Source organism: Cnephaeus nilssonii (assembly GCF_951640355.1).
Source record: "Cnephaeus nilssonii genome assembly, chromosome: 5".
In the NCBI taxonomy this organism is placed as follows: Eukaryota; Metazoa; Chordata; class Mammalia; order Chiroptera; family Vespertilionidae; genus Cnephaeus; species Cnephaeus nilssonii.
The window spans coordinates 65,423,735-65,438,827 of record NC_137076.1 but is presented as its reverse complement, the minus strand read 5'-3'; positions in this window follow the sequence as shown (position 1 = coordinate 65,438,827).

Below are 15,093 nucleotides of genomic sequence, written 5' to 3'. Positions count from 1 at the left end.
GCCAAGAGCTCACCAGCCCTCGGCTCCAAGTGAGTCTGCGATCCAATGGCCTTTACACCTAACGCCGCTGCCTGAGCATCTTGCTCAACCTGTATCACTGACTGAGCACCCGCTGTGTCCCAGGCATGCCCGGGTGCTCACAGAGCAGCAGGGAGCCAGCCACCCTGTTCTACAGACCATGCATTCCACCAGGAGAGGATCAGGGTGCGGGGAGGAAACAGCCACGGACAGACTTGAGGTGCAGCCGTTAGAGGGCACGGGCACCATGAAAACATGGGAAGGAAGCTGCATAGGGGCTCCCCAAGGGACAGGCAAAGGGAGGCTTGCTGAGGGAAAGTGGACGGATAGAAGAGAGCCAGGCGGATGCCTGGAGAAGGGCCTCGGGCAGAGGGTACAGCCCACGGAGGGGCAGCAGGACGAGTAAGAGGCTGAGTGGAAGGGGGTCAAGGCTGGGTCAGGGGGCACTTCCTGCTGGGATCGAGGACCCATGAGAAGCTGGCATCCATGCGTGCAGGGGGAGGTACAGGGACTGTAGGTGAGGGCCTGCCCGACTTCTGTGTCAGGAGCAGAATGAGGGGGAAGAGGAAGCAGGGAGACAGCAGGAGGTGACAGCACCCTCCCCGAGGGCGATGCAGAGACAATGGAAACTGTGAAGGTGGCAGCTTTGGGGTGTGCTAGAGGGAAGCCAGAGCACGAGGAACAATGTGGAGGCGAGGGAGGAGGAGGCCCCATTCCCGGCTCTGCCCCTGGGAAGGCAGAGTCTCTGGCAGCTGCCAGCAAGGGGCCTGGGGTCAGATCCCATTCGTTTTGAGGGTCTGACTGTAAAAGTCAGACCCGAGTTTGAGCTCCACATGAGGGATGTGGAATGTTCATGACCAGCCTCCCACCCTGAGGTCCAGGAGGCGGGTCATTCGGTCTGGCTGCCCTAATCCCTCCACACACACCCACGCCCCAAGCTCTCTTCAGTGATGACAAGTACTTATTGGAAACAAGCAAATGGTTTCATTTTTGGTACAAAAAAAACAACAAAACAGAATGTACAGTATTATGGAAAGCAAACGTTGAAAACTAGGAAAATGAAGCCCCCTTGTGGGCACACGGATCAGCTGTGCCCGGAATCCAGGTCACATGTGACACAAAAGGGCTCAGGGTCCAATGCGAAGGGCTTGCCCAGGTGGTCTGACTCCAATCCCCGACTCCAGTTTCCAGGACCGAGAGGATCCTGCACCACCGAACAGAATGGCTGAGACCAGCCCCAAGTCCCGCGCCTAAGGCAATGCTTGCGGTGCTTCCGAGGAATGAAATGCTCTTGAGACACTGGGACAGAGCGACCAGCATCCAGATTGCTGCTGCCTTTAACTCCCACCCGGGGTCTGTGGTGCTCCCAGCTCTGCCCCTCTCTACCCCTCCCACTTCCCCTCCCAGGTAAACCACAGATGGCCCTTCCCATCCTCTGCCCTCCTCTGCTCCCTTGGCAGGTAGGGAGGGTGGGGTGTCATGTGGGGAATCTGAGGGCCTCACGGAAGTGCTGCTTGAAGAGCCAGAGACAGTATCTGTCCACCCGCCCCTCTGGCTGAACCCATTAACACAGAGGCCTCATGAGTGCATGTTTAGAATCGGTCCCCCTCCCTCCCCACGCATTTGCCACTGTGTAACTTGGCTGTTTTGGGCAAGTCAACCTCTGGAGTATTAATTCTCTCTCCTTTAAAATGAGAACAAGAGCCCAGTGTGTGTGGCTCAGTGGTTGAACGTCTACCTATGACTCAGGAGGTCAAGGTTTGACTCCCTGTCTGTCAGGGCACATGCCCAGGTTGTGGTCTTGATCCCCAGTGTGGGGCATGCAGGAGGCAGCCCCATGATTATCTCTCATCATTGATGTTTCTATCTCTCTCTCCCACTCCCTTTCTCTCTGAAATCAATGGAAGATACCCTATACAATAAAAGCCTAATATGCAAATTGTCCCCTCAACCAGGAGTTCCACCAGGGGTTCCACTACTCACTATGACGTGCACTGACCCCAGGGGGTGGCGCGGAACATGGTGGGCGAGGAGGCACTGGCAGCGGGAGGCAGTGGAGGTGCTGCTGGCCCCAGTGGGTTTCCAGGTGATCAGGGCCACAGCTGCGGGGACCGCAGGGGCCGGTTGGGCTCACCATGGGTTTGCACAGGAGCCAGTCTGCCGAGGCTGGCTGGGAGAGAGCATGCTGCCCATCTGGCTTCAGTGCAGCACCGCTGGGTGGCCCAGAGGCCCACACTGCACCCCAGCCTGCGGTGTCTGGCTGTGCTTACCACATATTTGTGAGGGGACTCGGGTGCTGTGAATCAGGCGGAGGGGGGCATGTGGAGGTCTGGGGGCCCAGGTGCTGCCCAGGGCCCAGAAGTCAGCTGGGACCTGCCCTTCCATGCCAGACGCTCGCGCTTCAATCGCTGGTCAGGCCTAGGGACCGCACCCATGCACGGATTTCGTGCAGCGGGCCTCTAGTATATATGTAAAGTGAGTGCTTTGTAAGCTGTGCAAAAAGATTAGACTCCTTGGGGACAAAAGTGGAGATGAAACCATCAGTTTGGCGGCTATTGAGCTCCAAGAGAATAGTGATTGTGAGTGTTGCATGTAACCAGGTTAGAAGATGATGTGGTTTATTAAGGTAAATGATAGTGATGATTTAGCATTAATAAGACCACACACAGTTACTTATCTGGGGAACTTGGAGATGGTAGTAAAGTTAACTAAGAAAGAGATGCAGGAACAAAGGTGGATTTGAAAGGGGTTGGGCATGGAGAATTCAGACTCACGAATTCAGTTTTAATAATAAAATAAATTTTTACATCCATATGCTTTTTTCTTATGTCACTGAGCAAATGAAAAAAAAAAAAAAAACCCACAGTCACACGTTTCAAGTATACCAACTTTTCACTTAAAATCACAATCTGATTAAAACTTCCAAATAATCAAATGCTTTTTAAAACTTTCTTGTTATGTCTTTACCTATAATAGATAATCTTTAAAACTGTGTAGCTGTCTTAAAATTTAAAAAATGGTATAATGGAACCATGTAGAAATAAATAAAGAGTAATTATTTGCAGAAGCATGTTTGTAGAGATTATGAAGTTATAATTTCCAAAAGTCTGGGTCTTTATCCTCTTAAATTATTGTATTAAGGTGGATATTGATTTTTCTGTTGTTATTTAAAGATATGCCATGAGACATCCTTTAGTGTTTATCTAGAAAAGAATTTTTCCCCATAATTCTAATTACCTGGTTAAATACTATAAGGCCAATTAAAATTCCAATATCTCTAAACGTGTGGAATTAAACCATGTCAAAAGCTTAAAGAGATTTTTTTAAAGCATAGAATGGCGATCTTGTCACATTCTTTTCATAATGTAGCAAGATTAAATTGCATAGTTTCATCCAATGGGGGAAAAAAAGTTAAAAAGAAGAAAGTTTAAAATAGTCTTGTTATTCTCATGTTTTCTTGACTCTTGTTCCTCTGGACATCTGAAGATATTTAGTTTCATTGTTCTCTGAGTAGCTCATGAATATTGCAGTTCCAAATGGTTGAATGTTCCTTGTTACTAGTCTTTTAAATCGAAGCACAGCTATGTTTTTTGTGTGTGTTGCTGGGAGACCTGGCGACTTAGGAATTTTTACTTCTTTCTTTTTTAACAATGAAACCATCGACTGTATAGGGACTATAATGGTTATGTTTATTTAAGGTTGCAGTAGAATGGATATAGCACATATTTTTCTTAATGTTTAATAATGAAAGAGCTATTTGATTTTAAAAATCACATGGAATAATAGTTTTCAAACATTCAAAGCATTAGTGCACATATAAAGAGGATTGAGTTTGATGGTGCTCTATTTCCTTCTGGAAGAGATGTCCTTTGTGTTTTTTCACATAAGATTTTTCAGAGGGTTGTAAGGGCGTATGAAGTATCCCTCATTATTGCACTCATTTGGACTTCTGTGTGAAATACACCACAAATAGAGATGGCCCCAAAGCACTGGCTCTATGAATATGAACATTTTGACCTGACTAAACATAATTTAATAAATAGTTATAGCATATATATGTGCACAGAAATCCTGATTCTCATATCTCTTTATATAATTAAAATAACCCTGGGCAAATAAGAGGAAACAGATATCCTGTCATGATAATATGTTCAGAACAATGTGGAACTAATAGAAATCCTCTAAGGATTAAAAAAAAAATCATCTTCACATGCATTTTAAGCCCAGGTTCAAAATGAATAGCCAAGTGCATATTGCTTTCAAACATGACTTATTTTTAAATATGAAGAAGAAAAAGAATTAAGCAATGAACACTTACATATAAATTTGGAGTTATAAAATAAATGGTCTCACTCACTTGTGGAATATAATGAACAACATAAACTGATGAACAAAAACAGATCCAGAGACAGAAAAGCATTTATGAGACCATCAAACCTTAGAGGCAAGGCAGGGGAGGGTGGGGGGAAGGGGGAGAGATCAACCAAAGAACTTGTGTGCATGCATATAAGCATAACCAATGGACACAGACACTAGGAGGATGGGGGCGGGGGGTAATGGAGGGATAAGGACACATATGTAATACCTTAATCAATAAAGAAAAAAATGAAACTAGTAAAACACAAGAAACAAACAGGATAAATGAATTAAAATATCTGGAAATGATGAAAACATATAAATATATGATGAAGTTGACTGTGCAGCTATGAGATTTTCTTCTGAGCACAGTACTTTCCTGTGATTTATCTACATGTCATCGAGGTAGCATCACCAAGACATGCCTCCTATTTACTTAAGAATCAGAGAAATGCCATTATGTGAAACTTTTAGCTTCAGGCTATAAGATTAAAGGGAAATTACAGCAGTTACAAAAGTAGTTTAGGGCTTAAAAATGACATTTCTTTTAAAAATTCAGAGTACAAATTGTAATCTACTTTTATATAATTTATTATATTAGTTAGTTTGCAAGAGATCTGTGGGACTGAAAGAAAATTTATGAGGGGGAAAACAAGCTTGTTGGCTCTGTGAGATGCCTCTGTGCAATGTTCTTAGTTTAGGGTTTTGGTCAGAGGACACTGATGTCATTTTGGTAGAAACTCATTATCACCTGCTGATGCAATATGTGCAGGAAGTTTATTGTAGGATATATCTATACTATGAACACCAGTTCCTCGTCTCTCATAGCCTAAGGCCAATGCTTGAGAAATATTTGAAGGACAGAATTTTAAATTGAATTTTAAATCTCACATGACTTTTATGCATTCAATAATTGGTCATTCCAGAGCCTCTCATAAATTTTAAAATTTTATAAATGCTTAAGGTAATATGTTATTACAAATTTTAATAACTGATTGATTTAAGCTACCATTTTCCATAAAACTCAAAACACTGCAGAGGGTAAGAAATAAAAGTTATAACATCAGCTGATAAAAACACAAGGAGCAAGATCATATCCCCTGTGTGGTAAGGAGAATACTCAAAGTATATACATATCTGACAAGATTCACCTAAAATAAGAAGACTTGCCCTAACAGGTTTGGCTCAGTGTATAGAGTGTCGGCCTGTGGACTGAAGGGTCCCAGGTTCGATTCTGGTCCAGGGCATGTACCTTGGTTGCAGGCACATCCCCAGTGGGGAGTGTGCAGGAGGCAGCTGATCGATGTTTCTCTCTCATCAATATTTCTAACTCTTTATCCCTCTCCCTTCCTCTCTGTCAAAAATCAATAAAATATATTAAAAAAAACCCACAAGACTTACTCAAGGCACTCAGAAATTTAAATTTTTTAATATATTAATGTGAAACAAGACGTTAAAATTGTAATCTATAGTAATAAAAGTATAATATGCTAATTAGACTGGACAGCTTAATGACCTTCCAGACGTCATTCCAGACATCCTTCCGCACGAAGCCATGGCAGCGTGAGCTTAGGCTGAGGCGGTTAGGGGCGATCAGGCAGACAGGAGAGCAGTTAGGGGCAATCAGGCAGGCAGGCAAGTGGTTAGGGGCAATCAGGCAGGCAGGTGAGTGGTTAGGAGCGATCAGGCAGGTGAGCAGTTAGGGGCATCAGTCAGGCAGGCGAGCAGATAGGGGTGATCAGGCAGGCCGGCAGGCAGAGTGGTTATGGGCAATCAGGCAAGAGGTTAGAGATGAACAGGCAGGCAGGCAGAGTGGTTAGGGGTGATCAGACAGGCAGGCAGAGGCGGTTATGGGCAATGAGGCAGGAAGGTGAGTGGTTAGGGCAATGAGGCAGGCAGGCGAGTGGTTAGGCAGGCAGGCAGGCAGGTGAACAATTAGGAGCCAGTGGTCCTGGATTGTGAGAGGGATGTCCGACTGCCATTTAGGCCCAATCCCGCTGCGGGATTGGGCTTAAACAGCAGTCGGACATCCCCTGAGGGGTCCCAGATTGTGAGAGGGTGCAGGCTGGGCTGAGGAACCCCCCCCCACACACACACACAAATTTTGTGTACCAGGCCTCTAGTGATTACATAAAGGAATTGCAATTAGAAAATAGTTAAGTGAAAGGTGTAGAGCCTTTTTTTAGAATCCATTAAAAGAAGTCAAAATTAAAGATGATGAACTGGCTACATGAGAGAAATATGAGAGTGGACCTGAAACCTGAAAACTCTAAATACCAAAGAATGATGTAATAGTTTCCCCCAGCACCCTTGCCTTATGTGATTCTTTTTTATGATGCTTCATTCAGAAAAACAACCTGCTATTTGTTCCCAAATCAGTCACATCTTTAGTGAGAAAATAGGTTGACTGGTATAATTCAAGAAAGTCTTCTGTTACTGAGACAGTTTTTCCAGACATAATTTCCTCGGTGATGATTTTGTCAGTCTCAATGACTAGAAATTCATCTTGATGTTGAGAATAATGCAAACCTACTGAATTATCAATTCCGTTTTTCAAAGCAAACATATAAAATTAATTAAATACCCACTTAGTTAAAGAGAAATATTATCTCACCCCTCTACTAAAACAGTTGGCCTAAAAATCATACAGTAATTTACACCCATCTCTGTCAAATAGCAGAGGACCATGCTGTTTTCAACCTATGTACGGATAAGCTCATTCTTGCAGGGAGAATTTTAAAAAATGTAAAGGCTTAAACCACAGCTGTGTACAGAGCATCAGTTCAAGGTTGTTACTGGCAATTACATCCACTGTCTCTGAAGAGTGTCCAGGCATGTGTGAAGAGTAGGATATTATTCTTCCCCCATTTCCTTTGCTAGCAACAACAGCAGGCTGCTTATTTTCAGATAATTATGGATTGCATGATGAAAGAAACAGGCACATTTTTTGATAGAAAATGAGATGAAGGTGCCAACAAAGTTTGGAAGGTTCTATAATGTGATGTGACTGCTGTCAGGAGCACAACCAGCTAAAATTAAAGAAACTGGCTACCCACAAAACGGGCAAAGTGGAAACAAAATAAAGTAGATGCAAGGCTGAGCACTTTCTAAAGTTTTGATTTTGTACATGAATAAATACATTGCACCAAGGATGTTAACCTGTGTGTCTCAAGCAAATAATATGCATCTTGTCACAAGATGACACTGAATACTTTGTATTATATGTGATTTCAAAGAATAAAATTATTTCATCTTTATAATAACCCCAGGCAGCCCAACCAGTGTGGCTCAGTGGTTAAGTGTCGACCTATGAACCAGAAGGTCACAGTTTGATTCCAGGTCAGGGTACATGCCTGGGTTACAGGCTAATATCCAGTAGGGGCCGTGCAGGAGGCAGCTGATTCTCTCTCTCCCTTCCTCTCTGAAATCTGCACCCTCTCTGGGACCCCTTGGGGGATGTCCAACTGCCAGTTTAGGCTTGTGGGATCGGCAGTCGGACATCCCTCTTGCAATCCGGGACCACTGGCTCCTAACCACTCACCTGTCTGCCTGCCTGATTGCCCCTAACCACCTCTGCCTGCCCGCCTCATGCCCCTAACCGCCTCTGCCTGCCAGCTTGGTCACCTCCTAACCGCCTCTCCCTGATGGCCTGATCGACCCCTAACTTCTCCTCTGCTGGACTGATTGCCCCTAACCGCCCTCCCCTGCTGGCCTGATCACCCCTAACTGCTCTCCCCTGCCAGCCTGATTGCCCCTAACCACCTCTGCCTTGGCCCCCACCACTGTGGCTTTGTCTGGAAGGATGTCCAGAAGACATCAGTCTAATTATCATATTACCCTTTTATTAGCATAGATTGATTCTTTATAACTCTAAACACTAGATTCACACTCAGGGGTAATGTTCAATATTCTTAACAGCCAGGGCAGCATATATATTAGCACCAAGCAATAGCTGTTGTTGTTGTTATTATTATTCCTCAGAAGAAGCAGGACATGGAGATGAAGTCACAATAAGGTGACTTCTTGTGAAAACCCAGGGCCACCCCATATCTTCTTCTATCCAAGTGCTTTAGTGCTTTTTCTAACTCTATTTTTAATATATATTAGAATAATTTTATTTGTTAATGTTTACAAAGTAAATTATTATAAAAATTCTCTGGAGTTTATGCAAAACCAGAATTACAAAAGTATTTGAAGAAGAAAGGCAATAGCAAGTACTGTTAAGTATAGTTAATAGTAAATGTTAAAGAGAATATGATTTGAAAAAATTGATATTATAAATAATTATGGGAAGAGTAAACATAAAGGAAAAGTTTAAAGAGGGCTGTGTGGTAAGTATAGAAAAGAAAGGGGCAGCCAAAATGTGGTTATTGAAGCAATGAATTTTTTAAAATGTTCTTAGAGCCATCTAGCCACAAGGTTATAAAAATGGAAGCACTATGGAAAAGTACCAAATGTAAAGTGTGCAAAATTATAAGCAATATTTCTTAGAGGTAACCACTTTGGGGCTTGTTTCTCTTTAGCTATTCTAGTCTATTTTTTATAACTCTAAACACTGCATTCTACACTCAGGGGTAATATTTAATATTCTTAACCGCCAGGGCAGCAGAATCCCATCCCCGCCTGCAGGGGTGCTCAGGAGTCCTGAAGTCACACCAGCATTTGTCTCCTGAGTACCAGCTCTGTTTTATCTCTGTTGTTTAATTTTTCATAGGAAAGCAGTTCCTAGACCCCCTATGAATAAGTATACTTAATTTAGTTTATAAATGACTTTTTTTCCCCTTACCTGTCTCTACTTCCATTTTATTTATGACCTTTCCATCAGTTAACTTTAGAATTTATGAATTTTGGACTGCATGGGTCAATTTAAAAAATCCATGTACATGTGGACTCACAGTTCAAACCCGTATTGTTCAATGGTCAGCTGTAGTTGGAATGGTAAAAGATGAATCTTTTTTGTATCTGGCTTCCTTCACTCAACATTATGTTTGTAAAATTCAACCATGTGGCTACAAGGCATAGCTGTTTATCCCAATTACTCTATAGTATTCTAGTATGTGGCTACACTGAGTTTATTTATCCATTCTATTGCCGATGGGCATCTGGGCTATTAGAAAAAAAGGATTAACCTTTTCCATATTGACTTCTTTTACTTAGTACTATGCATTTAAGGCTCCTCTATGTCTTTTCATGGCTTTCATAACTCATTTCTTTTTAGTGCTGAATAACATTCCATTGTCTGGATATTCCACAGTTTATTTGTTTACTTACCTATTGAAGAACATCTTGGTCCCCTCCAATTTTTAGCAACTATGAATATATAAAACTACTATAAATATTTGAGTGCAGGTTTTGTGTGGATATAAGTTTCCAACTCATTTGGATAAATACCCAAAAGCATGATGGATTGTTAAATCATTTGGGAAGAGTATGTTTATTTTTGCTAGAAACTGCCACCTGTCTTCCAAAGTGGCTGTGCCATTTTGCATTTCCACCACAAAGGAATGGAGAGTTCCTTTTGCGCCAGGTCCTCATCAGCATTTGGTGTTGTCAATGTTTTAGATTTAGCCATTCTATTAAGTGTATAGTAGTGTCTCATTGTTGCTTTCATTTGCAATTCTCTAATGGCATGTGTTGTGGAATAACTTTTCATGTGCTTATTTCTCAGTTGTATATGTTGTTTGGTTAGGTGTCTGTTCAGACCTTTTGCACATTTTCTAATTGGGTTATTTGTGGTTTTTCTTTCATTGCTGAGATTTAAGAGTTTTTTTATATATTTTGGATACCAGTCTTTTGTCAGATCTGTGCTCTGTAAATAGTTACTTCTAGTCGGTACCTTGCCTTTTTTGCAGAGCAGAAGAGTTAAGTTTTAATGACACCCAATTTATAAATATTTTTCTTTCATGGATCCAGGTTTTTGTTTGTGTCAAAGTCATCACCAAACCTAAGATCACTTTGATGTTCTTACATACAGGGTTTTTAAAGAATTCTTGCTTTTCCTGCTTCTAAGAAATAATATCTTTTAATGTATCTCTGAGGATTCTCATTTCACAATTAGGTTTTTCAAAGTTACCTTGTCCTCCCTAGTTACCTCTGATTGCATCAGGGTTGGGTTTTCCACTTCAACCTTTGTCTTTTATGCTGCTCATGTTCCAAACCAATGTGACCAATCCTGGCTGTTAATTAATTTTTTGGAATGAATGACTAGTTAGAATTTCATCATGCAGTCAAAGGGAACATTCTATGCTGCAATTTCCTGTACATATATCTTTCCCCCCCCCAAAAAAAAATGTCTTCCCTCTGGGTAGGAAACTTCATGAGAATAAAAGCAGGGTGTGACAGCCCACTGGTTTTATCTGACTATATTCAGGCAGGGAGCTGGCTCTCAGACTTCATCTTCCCCCACATGTATGAATTCCTAGAGGGACGTAGAAATTAAATAATTGTGGAGCTGTGACTGTGTAGGAGATTCTTTCATTCATATTTATTTTTTCAGTCTCATACCTAATTCTTCACTGCAATACGTACCTTCAAACCAGGCATCTCAGCAGAGAGCATTCATCAATGCTTTCATTGCTGCAGTCACCCCCTTCTCTCCCCATTGCACCCAGGTCTCTATATGTAATTCCCCAGCCCTCTGTTATGGCCCCCTGCAGCTCTTCCATTTCCCCAGACTCGATACTGCACCACATTTTGGAATTTAGGAGACCATTGTCAGTGTGCATGCCAGTATCTCCACCCAGAAGCATACGAATGATGGAAAAAAATACTCTTTTTTAAAAATATATTTTTATTGATTGCAGAGAGGAAGGGAGAAGGAGAAAGAGATAGAAACATTAATGATGAGAGAGAATCATTGATTGGCTGCCTCCTGCATGCCCCCTATTGGGGATTGAGCCCACAACCTGGACATGTGCCCTTGACTGGAATCGAACCTGGGATCGTTCAGTCCGAAGGCTGGCACAGATCTGACACTCTATCCACTGAGCCAAATGGGCTAGGGCACGAAAAATATTCTTCTTTTTTTAAAAAAAAAATATTTTTATTGATTTCAGAGAGGAAGGGAGGAAGAGAGAGAGAGAGAGAGAGAGAGAGAGAGAGAGAGAGAGAAATGGAAACATCAGTGATGAGACAGACTCATTGAGTGGCTGCCTCATGCATGCCCGCACACTGGGGATCGAGTCCGTAACCCCAGCATGTGCCCTGACTGGGAAACGAACCCATGACCTCCTGGCTCACAGGTCAATGCTCCACCACTGAGCAACGCCAGCCGGTCGAAAAATATTCTTTATGTCTTATAAGTCGTAAAGTTTCCCACATGAAAATAAATATACAAAAAAATAAGTGCCAACAAAATATTGCTGAATTGCCATAATCACTGTAGGATTTCATAGACTTTGGTTTATATGTGACATTAAGATAGAAAGTGTTGAAACAAAGAATGACATAAAGGATACTGGGCAGTAGATTTTACTCTCAAACAAATATAACTAATGTCATAAATTATTTAAAATACTGCTGAGAAAACAGAAATGAAAATAGTTTCTTGAATCATATTTTTAAAATGTATTGTCAGGTAGAGAATAAAATGTAAAACAGTAAAGCCTAGGTAAAGGCATAGCTTGACAAAGTGTATTGATCTTTGTACATATAACTGAATCATTTAATTGCAATGCATTTTAAAATTTTTATTTTTTAAGTGGACACTAAACACCTGCACACCTTAAATTACATTGATTAATTAATACTGTTATCTATGTTCTAAATGCAGCATCAGCATTTTTACTAATCACTAGAGAGAAGTTAACAATAGTACTTGTTCCTTTGTGAATGCCACGCATTCTACTGCTGTTGTATGCTTTACTTGTTCTTTAATCTCACTTTCTGTTTCTGTGTAAAGGAAAAGTAAATCTAGGAGAGAAATTAATATATAAGAAGAAGCATCTGTAAGAAAAACTTGCTGCAGATCTATTAGATGTGAGGACATTATGACTGTGGCCTAAAAGTCTAATAACCAACATGTCCACCATTGCAGAAGTTGCTAATTCAGGACGAGAGACATCTAGATGAGAAGCAGTCTCTCTCTCTCTCTCTCTCTCTCTCTCTCTCTCTCTCTCTCTCTCTCTCCCTGTTTTGCCTCTCCCTCCTCCTCTCCCTCTCAGGGTTTCTTTCTCTGTAAGCAACATGCACATACCCACAATCTGGGTTAAAAATTTGGCATTATATCCATTTGTTGTTCCCTTGGACAAGTTGCTAAGCTCTTTGAGGTTGTCTGTAAATAAAAGTAACAATATCTTCTAGGAGACTTTTGGGAAGATTGAATAAACCTATAAAAATCAGGAATAGTATAAGGAATATAGATGTAACTATTATTATTATCACACAAAAGTGTTTATCAAGTGCTGGCAAAATGTCCTAGTTTTAGCCAACATCCTGCAGATGCAGCTATAAACAGAAGTAGACAAAAGTATCCCCCTCATAAAACTTACATGGCATTCGAGAAAGGAATGTGTACAAAGCTACAAGTAAAATAGATGTTATGTCAGAAGCTGACAGTTTCTGTAGGAAAAAATAAGTAGGAAAAAAATAGGGTGTCCACATGTGTGTGTGGAGTACAGTTTTAAATAGGGCAATCCCATTAAATAGACATCTCAGAACTGATATGACAAAAATGTATCTAGTGAACTGAATATTCAGGGAGCAAGTGTCCCATTCAGAGGGATCAGAATGTCCCAGGCCCTGAGGCTGGATTTGGCCCAAGAGGACAAAGAGGACATGTATATAAAACTAGATTATCCCAGGCTTTATTCTTTTACATTGAGTGGAATAAGAAGATATTGGAGGTCGTAGAAGCCAGTATTAAGAGGATCCTTCTGACTACCTGTTTTGTGGACAATAGATTCTCAGAGGTGGGTGTGGCCATGGGCATAAACAGGAAACAGTAATCCAGATGAGAGAAGAGAGTTGCTTGGATCCTTGTAGTGATGAAGATTTTGATGTGATTTACTCAGATTCTGAAAAAAAACTATGAAAACAGACTGGAGAGGATTTGCTGAGGTATATGGCTTGTGGGAGAAAGATATATACAAGCCTTTTGGCCTAAGAACTGGAAGGAAGAAGCAGATAGTTACTGAGATGTGAAAGACTATGAGAGGAGCAGGCTTGGGGCTGGGGGAAATCAAGAATTCCATTTTACATAGCTGATGGTGTATCATTTTGGACACCCCAAAGGTGGGCTGCTTAGTCAGCTAAGCAGTTAGATCCTTAAAAACTTGAGTGCAAGAAGAGGTATGGATGTAGGTAGGAATGTGCAGTCATGGGCATGGAGATAGTTTTTAACGTCATGAGTATGGATGACATCACCAGAGTGAGAAGCCCTAAGTAAAAGGCCTTAATTCTGATTCCCTTAAATACTCCTACTAATATTACCACCACTACTATTATCACTATACTAGAGGCCCAGTGCACACAATTTGTGCACGGAGGAGGGCGTCCCACAGCCCAGCTTGCATCCTCTCATAATCCAGGACCCCTCAGAAGATGTCCGACTGCCAGTTTAGGCCTGATCCCACAAGGATCTCTGTGGGTTTGGGCCTAAACCAGCAGTCGGACATCCCTCTTGCAATCTGGGACCGCTGGCTCCTAAGCGCTCGCCTGCCTGCCTGCCTGCCTGATCGCCCCTTAACCACCTCTGCCTGCCTTCCTGATTGCCCCTAACCACTAGCCTGCCTGCCTGATCATGCCTAACCCCTCTGCCTGCCTGCCTGATTACCCCTAACTGCTCATCTGCCTGCCTGATTGCCCCTAACCACCTCTGCCTCAGCACCCGCTGCAGCAGCTTTGTCTGGAAGGACATCCAGAATGACATCTGGAAGGTCGTTTGGCTGTCTGGTCTAATTAGCATATTACACTTTTATTATTATAGATAGTTTGAATCCAAGACCTCTTGAAAACAATGTTTTAGCCAAAAATAATGATTTTAGTAAATAAAATACCAGGTGGTATGGCAATATTAGTGGGGAGGTACTTGGAGGTCTTGATCTCTTAATGTACTCCTGAAATTGTGCCACTCGAGATAACCCTCCTCTTCCTTCCTTTATTAGCTAAGTACTATCCTTTACAGCTGACCCAAAACTACCTTGGTCAATAAACTGTGTTTTCAGGAATAAGTCCTACTATATACATCCAAATTGCAAGCAAGATTTTTCATAATCGAAAAATATTCAAAATAAATTCAAATTGCTCATTTTTAAAAAATATGTATGCTATACTAAAAGAAGTTGGAAAAGCAATTACTGTAATATAAATTATATTTATGTTTTTTATTAATATGAACTCTTTTAAGAAGTGTTATATTCAATCTAAATAAAAGCTTGGAAATATGTACTTACACATGTAAATGTAACCATATTTTTATATAAGGCCAAAATACTACACTTGATTTTTCTGTGCCTGTGTAGAATACCAGGCAGACATTTTCCCCTCTTTGCTCCAAGGATACCAAACAATTTTTTCTCAGCTTCCATAGTTTGTTATGAAAACAATTTGTATGTGTGTCTTGAGAACTGAGACTATATAGACAATTGTGTCAGTGAGTAGAAATGAGTGAAGTGGGTGTTTAAAATGTCCCTGGTTCCTGGGTGTTAGTAGTCATCTCACTTTCTTATACATTTAGAGAGAGGTAGGCGGAGAGTTATATCTATTTTTTCATCCCACTTG